A 17,113-nucleotide genomic window follows, 5' to 3' on the forward strand; every position below is an offset into this window, starting at 1 on the left:
CGATTCCTCTAGGAAGCAAATAGATTTTATGGCAACAGCAAAATAGTTTTTCTTTGAAATGCTTAGAGAGTTTTGCTTTCATGCTTTTACCATTTGGTCCAAAAATTGGTACAAGATATTGATTGCCCTTCAGCACCTTGCTCCGTAAGTGAAGTAACTTGCAAGTAACCTTGAAGGATCACCCACTTTAAGCAGGTAGTACCCGATAGTCAATAAGTTAATTGAAATGAGGGCTAAATTGCTGATAATGAAGTTTACAGTTTATCTTTTACCATAATCTAGTGTTTCCAAACATAATTTAGAAATGGCAGAAAACTTCAAGCCTGCTTGGAATCAGTAATGAAAGACTTTTAATGGCAATTGGGCAGCCCATCTTTTAGTTAGTGTCACCTAGTGACTACTGCATTCTGTATATATAATTATATAATATAGACTGTATATTATGTAATTTATATACCTGTTTCTGGTCTGATCTAAGAATATATTGCGCTTAACCATTTATAGGTAAACGATGAATTATATTTGGATTGTGACTTTTTAATGACATGTATTCAGAGGATTTGCGCATTCTATCCTTCCAGTTTGATCCAACAAAAGAAAAACACTCTTAAATGCAGTCAGCAGTAATATTGTCAAGAATGGAGGCTCCTCTGTGCAGAGCAAAAGCAAAAAGGCATTCATCTGCCTTGTAGTACCCCAGGCTTTTCATTTGCAGTATTTTAAATCTGGAATGAAATTATTCCTTTTATTAAGCTTCCTGTTTTTCTATCCACTGTATGTATGTATGTATTCAGTTTATGAATGGGGGAAAAATAGGGATACTGTATTACTGTGACGGTAACCACGTTGATTGAGAATAAAATGCCCACTTGTGTATGTTTGTTGCAGTAAAGAGTTTTAAATGGTCATCACTTTTAATTTTGCTCTTATTCATGATTGTGAATCATAAAACTTTACAAAACAAAAAAATGCTGTGGTTCTACCTGTGTTTCCTTGGGACACTGGTCTTTGTATGAAATATGTAGTTTCATACAAGAAGTGTTTGATTTCTGAAGTAATCAAGCTTTTGCAGTCACACAAGCAAGAGCTAACAACTTGAACCTTTTTCAAACAGCTTTCCAAAGCACTTTGTCAATATTTATTGCTGGTGCAGTGATTAGTGGTTGTTTAGCTGAATTATTTAAGAACTTGATGATCGATCATTTCTATTGTCAGTTGATTATTTGTTTAATTTGTCATTTTTCACGTAAAACACCAAAAACAGTTAAATTTTATTACTAAATTTCCTTTCATAATAGTCTTCATCTACAGTTAGTTACGTTTTTAAATATTGACTATTGTTTTAGGATAAATTGCTATTTTTAATTTTACACTAAAAATAATATCTTTGAATAACTCCTAACAGAAACAACTTGTATTTTATATAATCTTTTTAACAAAAGGAATGCTCCAAAATACTTTGTGATTTGGTACAAGGAAAGTTATGTTTGGCAAAGAGGGATGACTGAAAGTCTTGTCAAAGAAGTGCATCTTTTGAGTTTTGAGCTTCTTCAGTAATTGAAGTTGCATTGTCCTCAAAGAAAGAGATTTAGATAAAATTTCAGTGTTACACTTGCTTATTTCCAATGGACAAGTCAAGTCCTCAAACATCTTGGAAAATCATCTTGGAAACTGGCTGTATCCGAGAATATCTGTCTAGCTTAATGCGAGCATTTCGGATCAGTTTGAAGTATTCAATAAAATGAGCTACTTTACAGTGACTGTGGTTGATTTGCTTTCTTAAAAAAAACTCCATAGTTGTGCTGACCAGAATAATGTTCAACATATTTTGCAGTTAGGCTGGTACCACACTTGGACTTTTACTTCTGAGAACTGGACTGAAATCCAGTCATGGTCATGGTCCTTCTGAACCAGCTGTATGGGTCCTACTTTATGTATGTCTGGGTCGTCTCAGCCCAATTGGTAGTGGGTAAATGTTTGTAATCTGAAACTGCCTTTTATAACTCTGCGCAAATCTCCACCAGTCCACAGGCTGATGTGGAAAATGAAAACGCATGTACTGATGCAGCTTTGTTCTGGATCTGACTTTGTTTGTTTGTTTGTTTTAAACCTGACCTAGGAGAGCTCAGTTTCACCTAGCTGGTGGACACAATACAAAATAATTAATTTCCACAATTCTTGACATTCGTTACTTGGAAAGCGCAAAAATATTACCAAACAACTTCAACAACAAGTTGTTTTTGTAATTGTTGAATCTTTTGAAATAATTTGCAGCCAGCAGCCACACAAATATCTGCAGACTTGCAATTATCTGCTTTACTTGTGAAATATCAACCTTCATTCACTACTATCCATTAAAGTTACCATCTACTTGATTGCAGATTATTGGGAATATAATGGATTTTTTTCTAGGTATGGTCATTGTGTCACTTTCTGTCAGAACTCATTTGGTCTTCTCGATGCATCTGAGACCACTGCAATTATATGTCTGTGCTTCAAATTCAATTCTATCAGCATCAAGCACATGCTGTAATATGAGAGAAGTAGCCTTTCAAAAGGCATATCACACATTTTGGATGAACTTAAGTGTGTCTCCACTGTAATTCTGTGCATTTCTCTAAATATTCTATTTTGCTACTTTAAGTTGTGCATTAAAAAGAGCTTTACTCTCTGAAGATGTTTTTATCTTGCACTTAAGGACAGTACATAATATGCTACAGTACAAAAACTAACCTATTCAGGACATAGCTGAGCTGTTTAGCACTAAAATGGCTTAGAAATCTAATCTTTCGACTGTTAAAATGTCACTAGCAACTGTATTTTTCAGCTTTAACTTGGTGTCTGTCAGTTCCTAAAGATTTAAAATTAAGTTTAAATGTACCAGCATTTTTGGGTCTGACTTCCCTCTGCCCAGGCACTGAAGAAATGCTAAGTGTGCTATATCTGTCCAACCTCAAATTCATTCCAGCTTCATGTTCCAGGTCATTTAAATAACCCAGGAGTGCCTGAGCACCAGGAACAAGAAAATCAAAAGCAGTTTTAGGCTTCTCTCATTTGTAGCTGCATCTGGCCTTGATAATTTTGGCTACTGATGGAGATTAATAACATAAGAGGGAGAGAATTTTTAAAAAATAGATTACTGGGATCTAGCTTCAGATCTTTGGCTTGCCCTGGAATCGTCCAGGATTCAGTGGCGAGCCATTTTGGGGTGCCCAGCAAATATGACTACCATGAAATAAGGCCAAAGACTGTAAGTGCCCCTTTTCTGATATATTTAAATGGTACTGTCTGGGTTTCTGGAGGTGCAGGCCTGAGGATCCACCCACCAGGAAAACTCTGAAAATACCAAAGCAGTATTTACAGTGTGCAGACCCTGTGACCTGGGGAGCTGCTATTCTTTTCTTACCTGTGTACCAAGAATGCTGGTTTCCTAACTTCTAAGAGAGTAGCCTTTTTGCTCACAAATAATCATATTTGTCAAAGTTACCCTGTTTGCCAGTTTTGGATGTTAAAAATTAAGCATATAACATCTTGTATATGAGCAGTCTTACTGCATAGCAAGATAATGGCAGTGACAACACTCTGCCCATGCCATGTTTTTGGAGTTTCATAGTCCTAACTAGAGGTTGTGGAAAAGTTGAACACCGTGTCTTTTAGTCATCTGATTTCAGTGCTAAGTTGATGGGTTTCCTTCATACAAACTCTGTCCCCTCCCAGTAGACAGCATCATTGTCACTAACGTTTTAGTACAGTTGTTTGTTTGCCATGTCAAACTTTGGCCCCTAGAAAAAACATTTGGAGTTGCAGTACAAGAGAATAAAGCACCAGTGCTTACCAGTGTGTCACCATTTCAACTGTTGAGTTAGTGTGTTGTGCAACTGGTATAAAAGTGACTTTCATTTCTCTGTGCTATGTTTTTAACCAATAAATTAAACCTAATCATAGCAACGGGTGGTCCTTTTATATTTATCAACTGAAAAGGATACGATTGTTATATATGGTTATAGGAAGCTTTTGTTCCCTGATTGGAGACCCAACAATTGAGGGACAACATGAAGGTCACCATTTTATTGACTATAAAGTGCAAGCTCATTTTTAAACTTCACGTTATCCCCAGGAACTGGTCAGTACTAGAGTACAGTGCACTAGTTCAGTTTTAGGACGCTTGTCTGGAAGTATATTCATTTTGAGGTATTGAACTAATATATTTCAACAAATGATGAGATTGTTATTTGCAGTGGGTAGACTGTGAAACATTGTACACTGTTTGTGTAGCTAAAAATAAAATGTGCAAATGCTGGAACCTTAAAAAAGTGGTATACATACAGGTCAACCAATATCTGAGAAATGAGAGACCAAACTTTCCTCAGGCGCTTAGAGACCTGTGCATTGCGCCATTTTCTGTTTCTATTTCACTGTGGTGTTTTTATAGACTGCATAATGATATACTTCACTAACCTAAAGAAGTTTTTGAGGGAAACTTTTTTTTAAAACGTTTAAACACTTAGAATATGTACAACAGATAACTCCTAAAGTGAAGTAGACTGCATGTTTTTGGCTATATGGAAAAATTCTAAAACTTTTGTTTTCTGATTAGGAAAAGGGTAAAAGCCCAGTCCCTCAATTCCTTTTTTTTTTAAACAAAACATGCACATATTCTTATATACCTCATGAAAATGTGAATATGACATTAGCAATGATGAACTGACTATTCTGGATCGACTATCAATTATGAATAATCGCAATCGTTGTACCTTGCTGATTTGATTTTTGCAGGCAGTTTTTTAACCTGTAGATGTAAAATTTTGTTTAGTTTGAAGCTGTTATTAATTGGTCTGAGGACAGTAAAGTGTAATCTTAATAAAGATGTGCTGCCTCGAAAAAGCTGACCCATAGCGTGTTTAAAATGCGTGAATATTGTGTTTTTATACAAATGTACGGAATTCCAAGTGCAATACTCCACTGTCTCTTTACAGTAGTTTTCTTGATGGACTTATTCGTATACGTTCGTGTGTAAGTACGATAACAGACCGTTATTGTCTTGACATTTTTTCTCCTGTGATCAATATGAATTGCATTATGTTGCTTTTAAAAACTGCTCCAGAGCCTTTGTACATGTATTATATTATAATTATATATATTTGTGTACTGGAGAAAAATTACTGTAAGTTTTGTACTGTCATGGCTGAAGGTCTACTAAAATAAATTTGAAAAACTCAGGAACCCGTTGAAGTGTTCGTTCTTTTTATATTCCAACTATACACAGTGCTCTATGATTGCTCTACTTTTTAAAGACATGACCAAACAAATTATTGACTATACTATAAATGCAGGGAAGCTTACCATGTCATTTTCTGTTTTTCACATGTCAAGACATTCCATTTCACACTTTATGAAGTACAGTTACTGTTGGCATGTAGGCAAATGCGGCAGCCAATATGCGCACAGCAAGGACTAACAAAGAGCAATGAGATAAGTTACCTAATCATGTGTTTCAGTAGAAACAATTGCATCTATATAGCACTCATTTATTATAGTGCTTTATTACATCTCTCAAATGCTCAAAGTACTTCACTTTTAATTAATTACTTTGATGTATAGTCACTTTATGGGCAAGTGCAGCAAACATTTTGAACACAGTAGGGGTCCATAAACAGCAAATGAGATGAATGGCTATTTAAATTGTTTCTGATGGTGTCAAGGTAAGAAGGATGGTTAGGCAGGATGCTAGGAAAACTCCCCGTTCTTCAAGTAATGCTGTGGGATTGTTTACATTCACCTGAGATGGGACTTCAGTTCAGCATCTTATCTGAAATATGGCCTTCTCAGTGTTGTGCTTAATTTCTGGAATGTCTTCAACCTAAATATTCCATGTTTAAACAAATTGTATGCTTAAACAAATGTATGTTTGCTTCCGGTTAGCAGGCATTCTCAACTGAAACTTGTGGAGCCCTTGTACAAATTGGGAAACTTTGTACTTGAGGGAAGGAGATGAGCACAATGAAAATGTAAATGTTTGATCCTCTGCCTATGGTCTCCTGCAAAGAAGGGGATCAAAAGTTGTCTCTTTTAAGAAGGAGAAGTGGGTGGCTAGGTGGCACATGAATAGAAAACCTTGTATTGATGTGGGGCAAAATTTAAATTAAAAACCTTCTCTGGTAACTAAACATTAAAATGTGAGGTTCATTGAGCATCACCCTAGTTTCTGATGAGTCCACTGCACAAAAATTGCCCATAATCTTTATGCATTCTGAAATTGTTTAACTTACATGGAAACACAAGTTTATTGAAGGGCATTAGGCAGTGTAGAAAACAAAAATACATTTTTAACATATACTGTGCCGACCTTTGGACTATTTGACTGTCAAAGGTTAGATAGTTTCTATTTGCCTCAATGATGTTCGTTGCCTTGATGAGCACAAAATTCATCAGAATGAAACTGATGCCTGCACCCCCCGCCCCAACCACCACTCAAATCTTGTTTGTTGCAGGCTGATCCATGGATTAGATCATATCCACTGAAGGGCTTAAAGTCTGCAACAAAAATGGAAAAGAATAGATTACCAACTCAATGAGTAAAAAACCCTATATTGGTAGTCTGGGGGCTCAATAGAATAGAACAGAACATTGCTGTCTTGTACAGGTTTTGTTTCCAGCCCCAGACTGGTGGAATTAAAGTATAACTCTCTCTAGCAGTAATGGTAATAAATGGGACTGTCAGAATAAGCTTGAAGGGCCTTTGGCTGTAGCGCCTATGTGTTAACTTGACACAAAAGAGGCACAGATGGGGAAGAGTAGATGGACCTTTATTGTGCATCCAAGCAATGTGGTGCCTTATTTGGGAGTGATCAGTTTAGATTTTTAAGCCTTTTTTCAGTATAATCGTTTCCAATCCATGAAAAGTCTTCACATTAAGGACATATTTATCATGTTTCATAGAAGTGCTGTTCAATTAAGATAACTTAGCATTGTGAAAAATCATGCCTGTTGAATATTAAAGTTAAAGTAAGGCTTGCATTTATGTAGCACCTTTCATGACCTCTGGTATCACTTGTTTTGTAACAACTAGCATTATGAGTCTTGAGGACGTCTTGTTTTTATTGTTCTCTGAATAAATGATTTGGTAGGGTGGGGCAGTGATTTAAATGTAACATGTCACATTGAACTTTCAATGCAAATAAAAAGTCCTGTTACTCGGCTAGGTATGTTGTGGCATTGAGCCATACAGACCAGAAGGATCCCAGTTTCAATCCTCAGGAATAAATGGGTTGGATGGATTCCATGCAGAAGGCAATTGAGGAAGGAATAGACTTTGACTAATGGCTGTTCAAGATGTGCAATCTTCATCTACAAAGAGGTAATGAAGATGTCAAGTTTTAATTTGCAAATGGTTCAATGTTTATAGTTTATAGGATAAAATGATGCAACTATTGAGTGTTTTAGTGGTGGGGTTTGAAAGGGTTAATTGAAAGCTCCGATAACCGAGGTTTCAGACTAACTTACTTAAACAGAAACACCAACAGCATGAGTGTCTGCAACAGGTGTCTGTTGCAGTTGGTTGCCAAGTGCTTTGAGTCTGTACTGTCCCCTGAGGTCACCAAACCACAATGTTCAGAAAAGCTTAGATACTTCTCCCTGATGTGGTAGCTAATATAAACTTGTCAAACCTAGATAACCGTCATGACATTTCTACACCGCCCTAAGACACAATATGCACTCCTCTCAACTAGAAATAAACACTAATGAATTACCAGGGCAGTCATTATGCAGAGAATATCGTCAATTAGGACATACTCTGTGTTTTTGTACATTTTGCTAACTGATCTGGCAAAAGTTACTTTTTCAGAGGTTTTTTGTGTTCAAAACTGAAATACTTTCAATAACTTTGTACTTGAAAACCATATTCCAGATAGTGAAGTACAGCAAAGTAGTCGGAGGTTAAGATCTCAATTGATGGTAATTTATCCACCAGGTGATGCACAGGGTTATGTAGATCAGGAACTTGCTATATTCAGTTCTCTTCAGCTAATCTCAGCCACAACAGGGAAAAATCATTGCTCCAGTTAAGGGGGACAAATAGCTGAGGAATTCCCGCTCCTGATCACGATCCAGTTATCTATCCTAGTATGTGTATCTGAATGTGATTGTTTGGTGATCTCAGAACCAAGCTCATTTGTCATCTTCACCCTAACAACCTGTGAAAGTAATAAGATCTAGACACCCACGTTTGAGTTCTACGGACATAACCTTTCAAAGATGAATAGTAGGAAAGGAAAAATCTTGAGTGCAAATCGCTTTAAAGAAATAAATTCTGATTGCCAACAGCTTCCTTATTAGAACCCCATGTTGAAAATATTGAAGTGAAACAAGAACTTTGGATGCTAGAGATTTGAAACGAAAACAGAAAATATTGAAGAACCTCAGCAGGTCTGGCAGCATCTGGAGAAAAAAATGGTTAACATTTTGAGAAGGGTCACTGGACTCTGTTAATTCTGTTTCTGTCTCTACAGATTCTATCAGAGCTGCTGAGTTTCTCCAGTATCTTGTTTTTGTTGACAATACTGAAAGTTATTTTTCAGGTTTGTCAGTGACATTACATTTATTACTTCATACAAAATGTTTTGGTATTGTCAAAAGCTTTTCAGCTTTCATTCAACAAGACTATCACATAAGAAATCAGTTCTGTTGTTATCTATGATGGTTGAAATTCAGCATTTGAAATGCTGTTAACAGCACCAAGATCATCTTGAGGTGTACTCTGATTTAGTCACATACTGCTAAAATTGAAAAAGCTTCCATTTGTACCACTGATGCTTCAACAGAGTAGCTGGCCCAAAAGACCAGGAATAGGTCCCAGATCCATCTTTGATCTTTGCTAAGCAAAACTGGGTGCTAGTAGGATCGGCCTTGGTTAAGGAGAGTTTAAAAATTAACCTGGATTGGTTCCCACTCCTATTTTGTTTTTGATTGTCAGAGACAGTGATGCTTATTGGAAGAGTGCTTGTGGGGGGAAAAAAAACTGGGCCTAGGTTTCTTTTCCCCCCCCCGCATGGTTAAGAGTCTTGCTCACACTTGATGCTCAAGTGAATGATGACACCCTTAACAAAGCGCTAGCATGAGGGTTATGACAGTGAAACTGACTTCCATAAAGAAATGTCAACTCTGTTTATGCCCTGTTTATATTTAAAATGTTTCTATTTGAGAGGTATACATTATTTACAAAGAACAAAGTACTTCTAGCTTACTCCACCCTTTTTGTCTAAGTATGTAATTTATTTTAAATTAGTAGATTTTGTAATTTTGCTCAGATGGAACTTGGACTGCAGCCTGTTGTTTTCCAGGGTCCTGCTTCAGCCCGAACGTGGTAGCTTGTCCAGCACTAAAAAGGCAAACTTATGGAATCAATATTATGATTCAGAGTAAAATTTAACCACCACCTATAAATGAATCAAAAAGCTGATAATTAAAGAGACAGACATTTTTAGTCTGTTTACTCAACACACAACTGAAGATGAAAATGTTGTCTTTCATCAAAACTGATTATTCATATTATGAAATAGTTGTCTTCCACAGGTCATTTTACAGTATTCAAGATGCATGTTACTAAGAGTTAGGTTTGCTTTTTCTAGAATGCTTAGAATATTTATGGAAGATTGTATAAAATGCTGAAGTTGTCATTTGATATCGTGTAGAATAATAATGTCCTTCAATGAACAGCATCTCAAATGGGACCACTGACCATGTATGTGCCTGACTGGTTTTGGCTAGATTGTTTGAGCTCTTCATCAAAGTACTGAATAAATATACCCTTGTGACCCTGTGCAAACAATTGACACCCTACCAGTAATGCAAATGAAAAGTCTCCTTGTCTCAAGGAATTCCAATGGCTTAGAGTTTTTAATGCTAAACTGTCACCCAAAAAGTTATTAACTTTGGATTGCTCCCGTCCCTGCCATTCAACTAATACTTTGTAGATGTTCTGTCTGGTTGTTGTAGGACAAGGATGGTCATAGTCAATTTTGGGTCTTGTCATTCCACAGGAGCAGGGTGTTCCCGTGAAGCATCCCTTGCAAAGAGAATCTGTGGCTTCTGAGCTCCAAGTAAAATTTCCATCTCTAACTGAGCCAGAATTGTGCTCCAGGCTCTGGAGAACATGTTGCAGCTAGGTAGAAAGATACCATCTGCAGGTGGCTTTGAAGACCACATTTTATGGGTAAGTTGGGTGATTTATTTTTCTCAACGTTATATCATTTTAGTAATCTAAACAGCTGTATACACTTACCTGGCTGAAGGTTGGGATGTATGAAAATAGTTGGAAATTAAATGCTTTGTGATTTTGGGTAGGTGACAGGCTAGTGGTATTATCGCTAGTCTATTAATCCAGAGACCCAATTAATGTTCTGGAAACCCAGGTTCAAATCCTGCTGTGGCAGACAGTGGAATTTGAATTCGGTAAAATTCTGGAATTATGAAACCATTATCGATCTGGTTCACTCATGTCATTTAAGGAAGGAAACTACCATCCTTATCTGGTCTGGCTTACATATCACTCCAGACCCACAGCAATGGGGTTGACCCTTAACTGCCCTCTGGGCAATTAGGGATGGATTATAAATGCTGCCCTGGCCAGTGATGCCCACATCCCATGAATTAATTTTAAAACAAGTGCTAGCTACCAATTCTTAACTGCTGAGTTTGAAAAATATGAAGTGATTTGAACAGTATTGCTTGTTGCTATGACTTTTTTAAAATCAGCCCATTGGCATAGTTTAATTGAGAATTTATGAGATATAACCATATGCATCGTATGCAAAATGCTTATATAATCTTCATATAAATATGCATAGAACACCAAATACCTTCTCCCGTGAGTACTCTGTGTCATTGCAAATGGTTCTGGCTGAACGGAAAACATTTTAGAAACTGAGAAGCAAACCAATGATGCTGTGACTTCTAAAAGAATTACTTGTAAGATTTGTCCCATGAGCAAATATCCGAATGTTTACACTCCAGAGTGCAGCTACTGGGGACAGACAGAAGTGTGCAGTCAGCAGCACTCTGAGTGCAACACTGATCACCAGGTTTACTGAAATGTCTTGTTGAGTAAGTTGTTCTTTAGTCTTGCCTGTAGAGGGCTCTGCCATACAAAGTACATCAATTGATGATAAATGGCACATATTTTTGTATAATACATCATTTGTACACAAACATTTGAAGGTTGAGAGACAAGTTGAGAAGTCTATTTTTATACATTTTTAAAAGCATATGGAGTCCTTGATTTTAATAGAGGCACAGAACATAAAAATCACAAATGTTACAGTACAGAAAGAGGCTATTGGGCCCATTATGTCTGCAGCAAGCTTTTTGAATGATTTGGAGCAATTCTCCTGCCTATTTGCCATAACCCTGAATATTGTTTCTGTTTAAATGCCCTCTTGAATGCCTTGATTGAACCTGCCTCCACTTCAGACAGTGTATTCCAGATGCAAACCAATCAGTGTGTAAACGTTTTTTTCTTGCATCGCATTTACTTGTGTTGCAAATCACTTTAGACTGGTGTTCTCTCATTCTTGATCCTTTTACAAGTGGAACAGTACATCCCAGTCTGTTCTGTCCGGACCTCTCTTGATCTTGACACTTGATATTTTAGTGTCTCTCCATGTTCTTTCAACCAAAATGTATCATTTCACTTCTCTACATTATGGGCTCCCATAGTGTTACTCACAATGAGTGATGTAACTGCTGACCAAACTGTGGCTTTACTGGGAGCAGAAGAAATTTTTTTGTTTATAAATCCACTCGTGCGATGTGGGCATCACTAGCTGGGCCAGCATTTATCGCCTGTCCCTAGTTGCCGTCAACCACATTGCTGTGGGTCTGGAGTCACATGTAGGCCAAACCAGGTGAGGATGACAGTGAGGCAAATGGGTGTTTCCAACAATTGTCATGGTCATCAATAGATTCTTAATTTCAGTTTTTTTTTTAAATTGAATTCAAATTCTACTGTGGTGGGATTTGAACCCAGGTGCCCAGAATATTAGCTGAGTTTCTGGATTAATTAAAAAAAAACAACTGCAGATGCTGGAAATCAGAAATAAAAACAGAAACTGCTGGGAAAACTCAGCAGGTCTGGCATCATCAATCGAGAAAAAGCGGTGACCCTTCAGAACATGAATTAATAGTCTAGCAATAACACCACTAGGCCATCGCCTCCCCATAAAGATGTAGGAGCAGAAGTAGGCCATTCAGCCCATTGAGTCTGCTTTGCCATTCAATGGGATCGTGGCAGATCTGATAATCCTCCACTCCAATTTCCTGCCTTTTCCCCATAACTCTTGATTTCCTTACTGATTAAGTATAGTCAAGGCTGAGATAGAGTTTTAATGAACCAGCCGCTACAGACTCTGCAGTAAAGGATTCCACAGATTCACTATCCTCTGAAAGGAGAAATTCCTTCACATCTCTGCCTTAAACATGTGACCGCTAATTCTGAAATTATGCCTTCTGGTCTTAAACTCTCCAACAAAAAGAAATAACCTTTTTCTTCCTCTTCCCTGTAAAGTCCCCTAAGAACCTTGTATGTTTCAAAAAGGTTGCCTCTCATTCTTCTTGTTTTAATGAGTACAGCCCAACCTACTCAACCTCTCCTCATAAGACAGTCCCTCCATACCTCGTATCAACCGAGTGAACATACACTGGCATTGGAGACAGTCCAGAGAATCTTTCTTTAAATAAGAGGCCCAAAACTGTTCAGTGTTCCAGCTGTGGTCAGACTAGTGCATTGTAAAATTTTAGCAAAACCTCCCTACTTTATACTCCACTCTCTTTGAAATAAAGGCCAACATTACATTTGCCTTCTTGATCACCAATGAACTTAGATGTGTTGACTCATGTTGAGATACAGTTCCAAAGATCCAAGAGGCTCTTTGTCTTGTGTAAATTATATCATGTATATCAGCATGCTTTTCGAACAGAGTTTAAAGAATGGAAGAATAGGCTTGCTTTGATGTAGCACTTCATCACATCTCTAAAGATTGACATACAATGGATACCTTATCTGAAATTGGATTCAATGTGTATACTGACATTCAGCTTGAACTCACCATCACTCCAGTGGACCCTGCACTGCTGACAAAGCAAGAGGATACGGCAGCATTACAGGGCAGCTATTTGGCCAGGGTTGGACAAGAAGAAACACTGAAAAGCAGCTTTAAATGGGGTCAAAGTAGGGGGGGTGGCGGGGGAGAAATGGTAAAAAGGCAAAACTAATGGCTCTTGTCTTGAACGCACATATGTATTCGGAACAAAATAAATGAATTAACTGTATAAATACAGGTTAACAGTTATGATCATAAATGCATAAGGGAGATATTGTTACAAGGAAATCAAAGCTGGGAACCAGATATTTAGGGGTATGTGAAACTTTGAAAGGACAGGCAGGATAGATGGGGTAGCACTGTTGGTATGCGATAGAATACATATAGCAAGAAATGATCTTGAATTGGAAGATGTAGAAGCCATATGGTGTAGGCAAGAAATAAAAAGGGAAAGAAGACACTGGTAGTAATAATCTATAGGCTCCCTAACAGTACTTATGTGGTAGTACAGAATAAATCGAGATAATGAGGGCATGTAACAACTGAGGTACATTATCATGGGTGACTTTAATCTTCATGTAGATTGGGATAGTTAGATTAGCAGAGGAAGCCATGAGGAAGAATTTACAGAGTGTATTTGAGACAGTTTCCTAGAACAATATAGAGTCATACAGCTTGGAAACAGACCCTTTGGTCCAACTCGTCCATGCTGAACATGTTTCCAAACTAAACTAGTCCCACTTGCCTGCATTTGGCCCATATCCCTCCAAACCTTTCCTATTCATGTACTTATCCAAATGTCTTTTAAACAATACGTACCTGCAATATGTTGTGGATTCAACCAGGGATCAGGCTATTTTAGATGTGGTGATGTGTAGTGAGACAAATTTAAGAAATGATGTCGGTGTAAAAGATCCCCTCAAACAGTGATCACAACATGGTAGAATTTAGCATTCAGTTTGAGAGGGAGGAACTTGGGTTGGAAAGAACTGTGCTAAGCTTAAATAAGGGTATTTACAAAGGAATGAGGACAGAGCTGACTGGAGTAGATTGGGAAAGGAGTTTAGCAGCAAAGACGGTTAAGGAACAATGACAGGCATTTAAGAAAATAGTTCATGGCTCACAGCAAAGACTCACTTTAGTGAAGATGATGGATTCTAGGAAGGGGATAAGCCAACCTTTGTTAACCATGGAAAATAAAGACAGCATCAGATTGGAAGAGAAAACATACAATGTGGCAGAGATTAGTGATGAGTTAGAGGATTGGGGAAGTTTTAAAAACCAACAAAGGATCACCAAAAAATGGAGAAAAGTAAACTTCAAGGGTAAACTTGCAAGTAACATTAAGATGAACAGCAAGAGCTTCTTTAAACGTAAAAAAGAGGGAAATCAAAGTTAACATAGGCCTCTTAGAGAATGTGGCTGGGGAAATTAAGAATGGAGAATGAGGAAATGGCAGAGGAATTGAATAAAAACTTTTCATCAGTCTTCATTGGAAGAAGATCACCTGAGAAGACACCAATAGCATTCCAAACTTACTAAATATTCAAGGGGCAAAAGAAGAAGAGGATATGCACAAAATAACTATCACCACAGAAAATGTGACAGGGAAACTAATGGGGCTAAAGACCAGTAATTCCCTGGATGTGATGGGATGCATCCTAGAATGTTAAACAAAGTAGCTATAGAAATAATTGATGCATTGTTAGTAATCTTCAAGGAATCCTTGGATTCTGGAAAAGTCCCAGATAATTATTTAAAAAGGTAAGATTAAAAAAAACTATAGGCCAGTTAACTTCATACAGTCATAGAGCTGTATAGCATGGAAGCTGACCCTTCAGTCCAACTCGTCCATGCTGACCAAATATCCTAAATTAATCTAGTCCCATTTGCCAGCATTTGGCCCATATCCCTCTAAACCTTTCCTATTCACATACCCATCTAGATGCCTTTTAAATGTTGTAATCGTAGCAGCCTCCACCACTTCCTCTGGCAGCTCATTCCATGCACACGCCACCCTCTGTGTGAAAAGTTTGCCCCTTAGGTCCCTTTTAAATCTTTCCCCTCTCTCCTTAAACCTAGTTTTGGACTCTGCTACCCTGTGGAAAAGACCTTGGCTATTCACCCTCTCCATGCCCCTCATAATTTTATAAACCTCTATAAGGTCACCCCTCAGCCTCCGACACTCCAGAGAAAATAGCCCCAGTCTATTGAGCCTCTCCCTATAGCTCAAACCATCCAACCCTGGCAACATCCGAGTAAATCCTGAACCCTTTCAAGTTTCACAACATCCTTCCTGTCGCAGGGAGACGAGATTTGAACACCATATTCCAAAAGTGGCCTAACCAATGTCCTGTACAGCCTCAACATATAACCTCCCAACTCCTATACTCATCAATGCACTGACCAATAAAGGCAAGGATACCAAACTCCTTCACTATCCTGTCTACCTGCAACTCTGCTTTCAGTGAACTATGAACCTACAGTCGAAGATCTCTTTAATGTCTGTTATTGGGAAAATGTTAAGAGTTTATTATAAAGGTTGTAATAACAGAACATTTAGAAATACATAATATGATCAAACAGAGTCCACATGGCTTCATGAAATGGTAATTGTGCCTGACAAACTTACTAGAAAAATACTGTGATCAGGTAACAAGGACTGTTAAAGGGGAAGCAGTGGATATAATATATGTGCATTTTCAGAAGTCGTTTGATAAGGTACCACACATTGGGTCACTTTGTAATCGTCCATGGTGTTGGAGGTAGTATAAGACAGAAAGTTGGAATAATGGGGGCATTTTAGCTTGGTAACCTGCAACTAGTAGTGTGCCACTAGGATCACTGCTGGGACCACAATTATTTGCAATTTATATAAATGACTTCGATGAAGGAAGTAAATATGCTATAGCCAAGTTTGCAGATGTAACTAAATTATGTGGGAAGGCAGGTACTGAGGATGACAGTCTGCAGAGGGACAGAGACAGGTTAAGCAAATGGGCAGAAACTTACCTCATGGAATATAATGTGGGAAACATAATGTGCTATGCACTTTAGCAAGAAAAATAGAGAAGCTGAATATTATTTAAATGAAGAAAGACTGCAGAAAGTTACCGAACAGATGGATTTGGGAGGCCTCATCATGAATCACAAAAAGCTAGCATCCAACTTTAGCAGGTCATAGGGAAGGCAAATGGAATGTTGGCCTTTATTTCAAAGGGAATGGAGTATAACAATAAGGAGGTTTTGCTAATACTGTACAAGACGCTAATCAGACCACAGTTTTGGGCACTTTATCTAAAGAAAGATATACTGCCCTTGAAAGTAATCCAGGTAGAAGAATAAGAGGCGACCTTATTGAAACGTACAAGACTCTTGGAAGATTTGACCAAGTAGATGTGGAAAAGTTGTTTCCCTTTGTAGGAGAGTCTAGGACCAAGATCATAATCTCAGAATGATGTGTTGTACATTTAGAGATAGTGGGAACTGCAGATGCTGGAGAATCCGAGACAACAAGGTGCAGGGCTGGATGAACACAGCAGGCCAAGCAGCATCATAGGAGCAGAGAGGCTGACGTTTCGGGCCTAGACCCTTCATCAGAAGAGGGGGAGGGGAAGGGGGTTTTGAAATAAATAGGGAGAGAGTGGGAGGCGGATAGAAGAGGGATAGAGGAGAGGATAGGTGGAGAGGAGATTACGAGAGAGTTGCAGTGGGAGAGAGATCCCTTGAGGTTTGTCCGGAGGGAGGAGGGTAACTTCTTCAGGTTAGGCATCCTTAGAAGAGGTTTCGCAGTGGGGTTAAAATCGAATCAGAGATAGTGGGAACTGCAGATGCTGGAGAATCCGAGACAACAAGGTGCAGGGCTGGATGAACACAGCAGGCCAAGCAGCATCATAGGAGCAGAGAGGCTGACGTTTCGGGCCTAGACCCTTCATCAGAAGAGGGGGAGGGGAAGGGGGTTTTGAAATAAATAGGGAGAGAGTGGGAGGCGGATAGAAGAGGGATAGAGGAGAGGA

The 17,113-nt window shown here is 38.2% G+C and overlaps 1 protein-coding gene across 1 annotated transcript in view; it reads left to right on the forward strand.

The window, feature by feature from the left end:
- ikzf4 (IKAROS family zinc finger 4) overlaps nucleotides 1-7,195 on the forward strand; it is a 146,048-nt gene extending 138,853 nt beyond the window's left edge. The window contains exon 10 of the mRNA XM_048618934.1: nucleotides 1-7,195. This exon is cut by the window's left edge and continues 1,882 nt beyond it. The gene's annotated coding sequence lies outside the window, so the exon portion shown is untranslated.
- Nucleotides 7,196-17,113: the final 9,918 nt, after the last annotated feature.

This window comes from Rhincodon typus, chromosome 41, assembly GCF_021869965.1.
Source record: "Rhincodon typus isolate 14 chromosome 41, sRhiTyp1.1, whole genome shotgun sequence".
In the NCBI taxonomy this organism is placed as follows: domain Eukaryota; kingdom Metazoa; phylum Chordata; class Chondrichthyes; order Orectolobiformes; family Rhincodontidae; genus Rhincodon; species Rhincodon typus.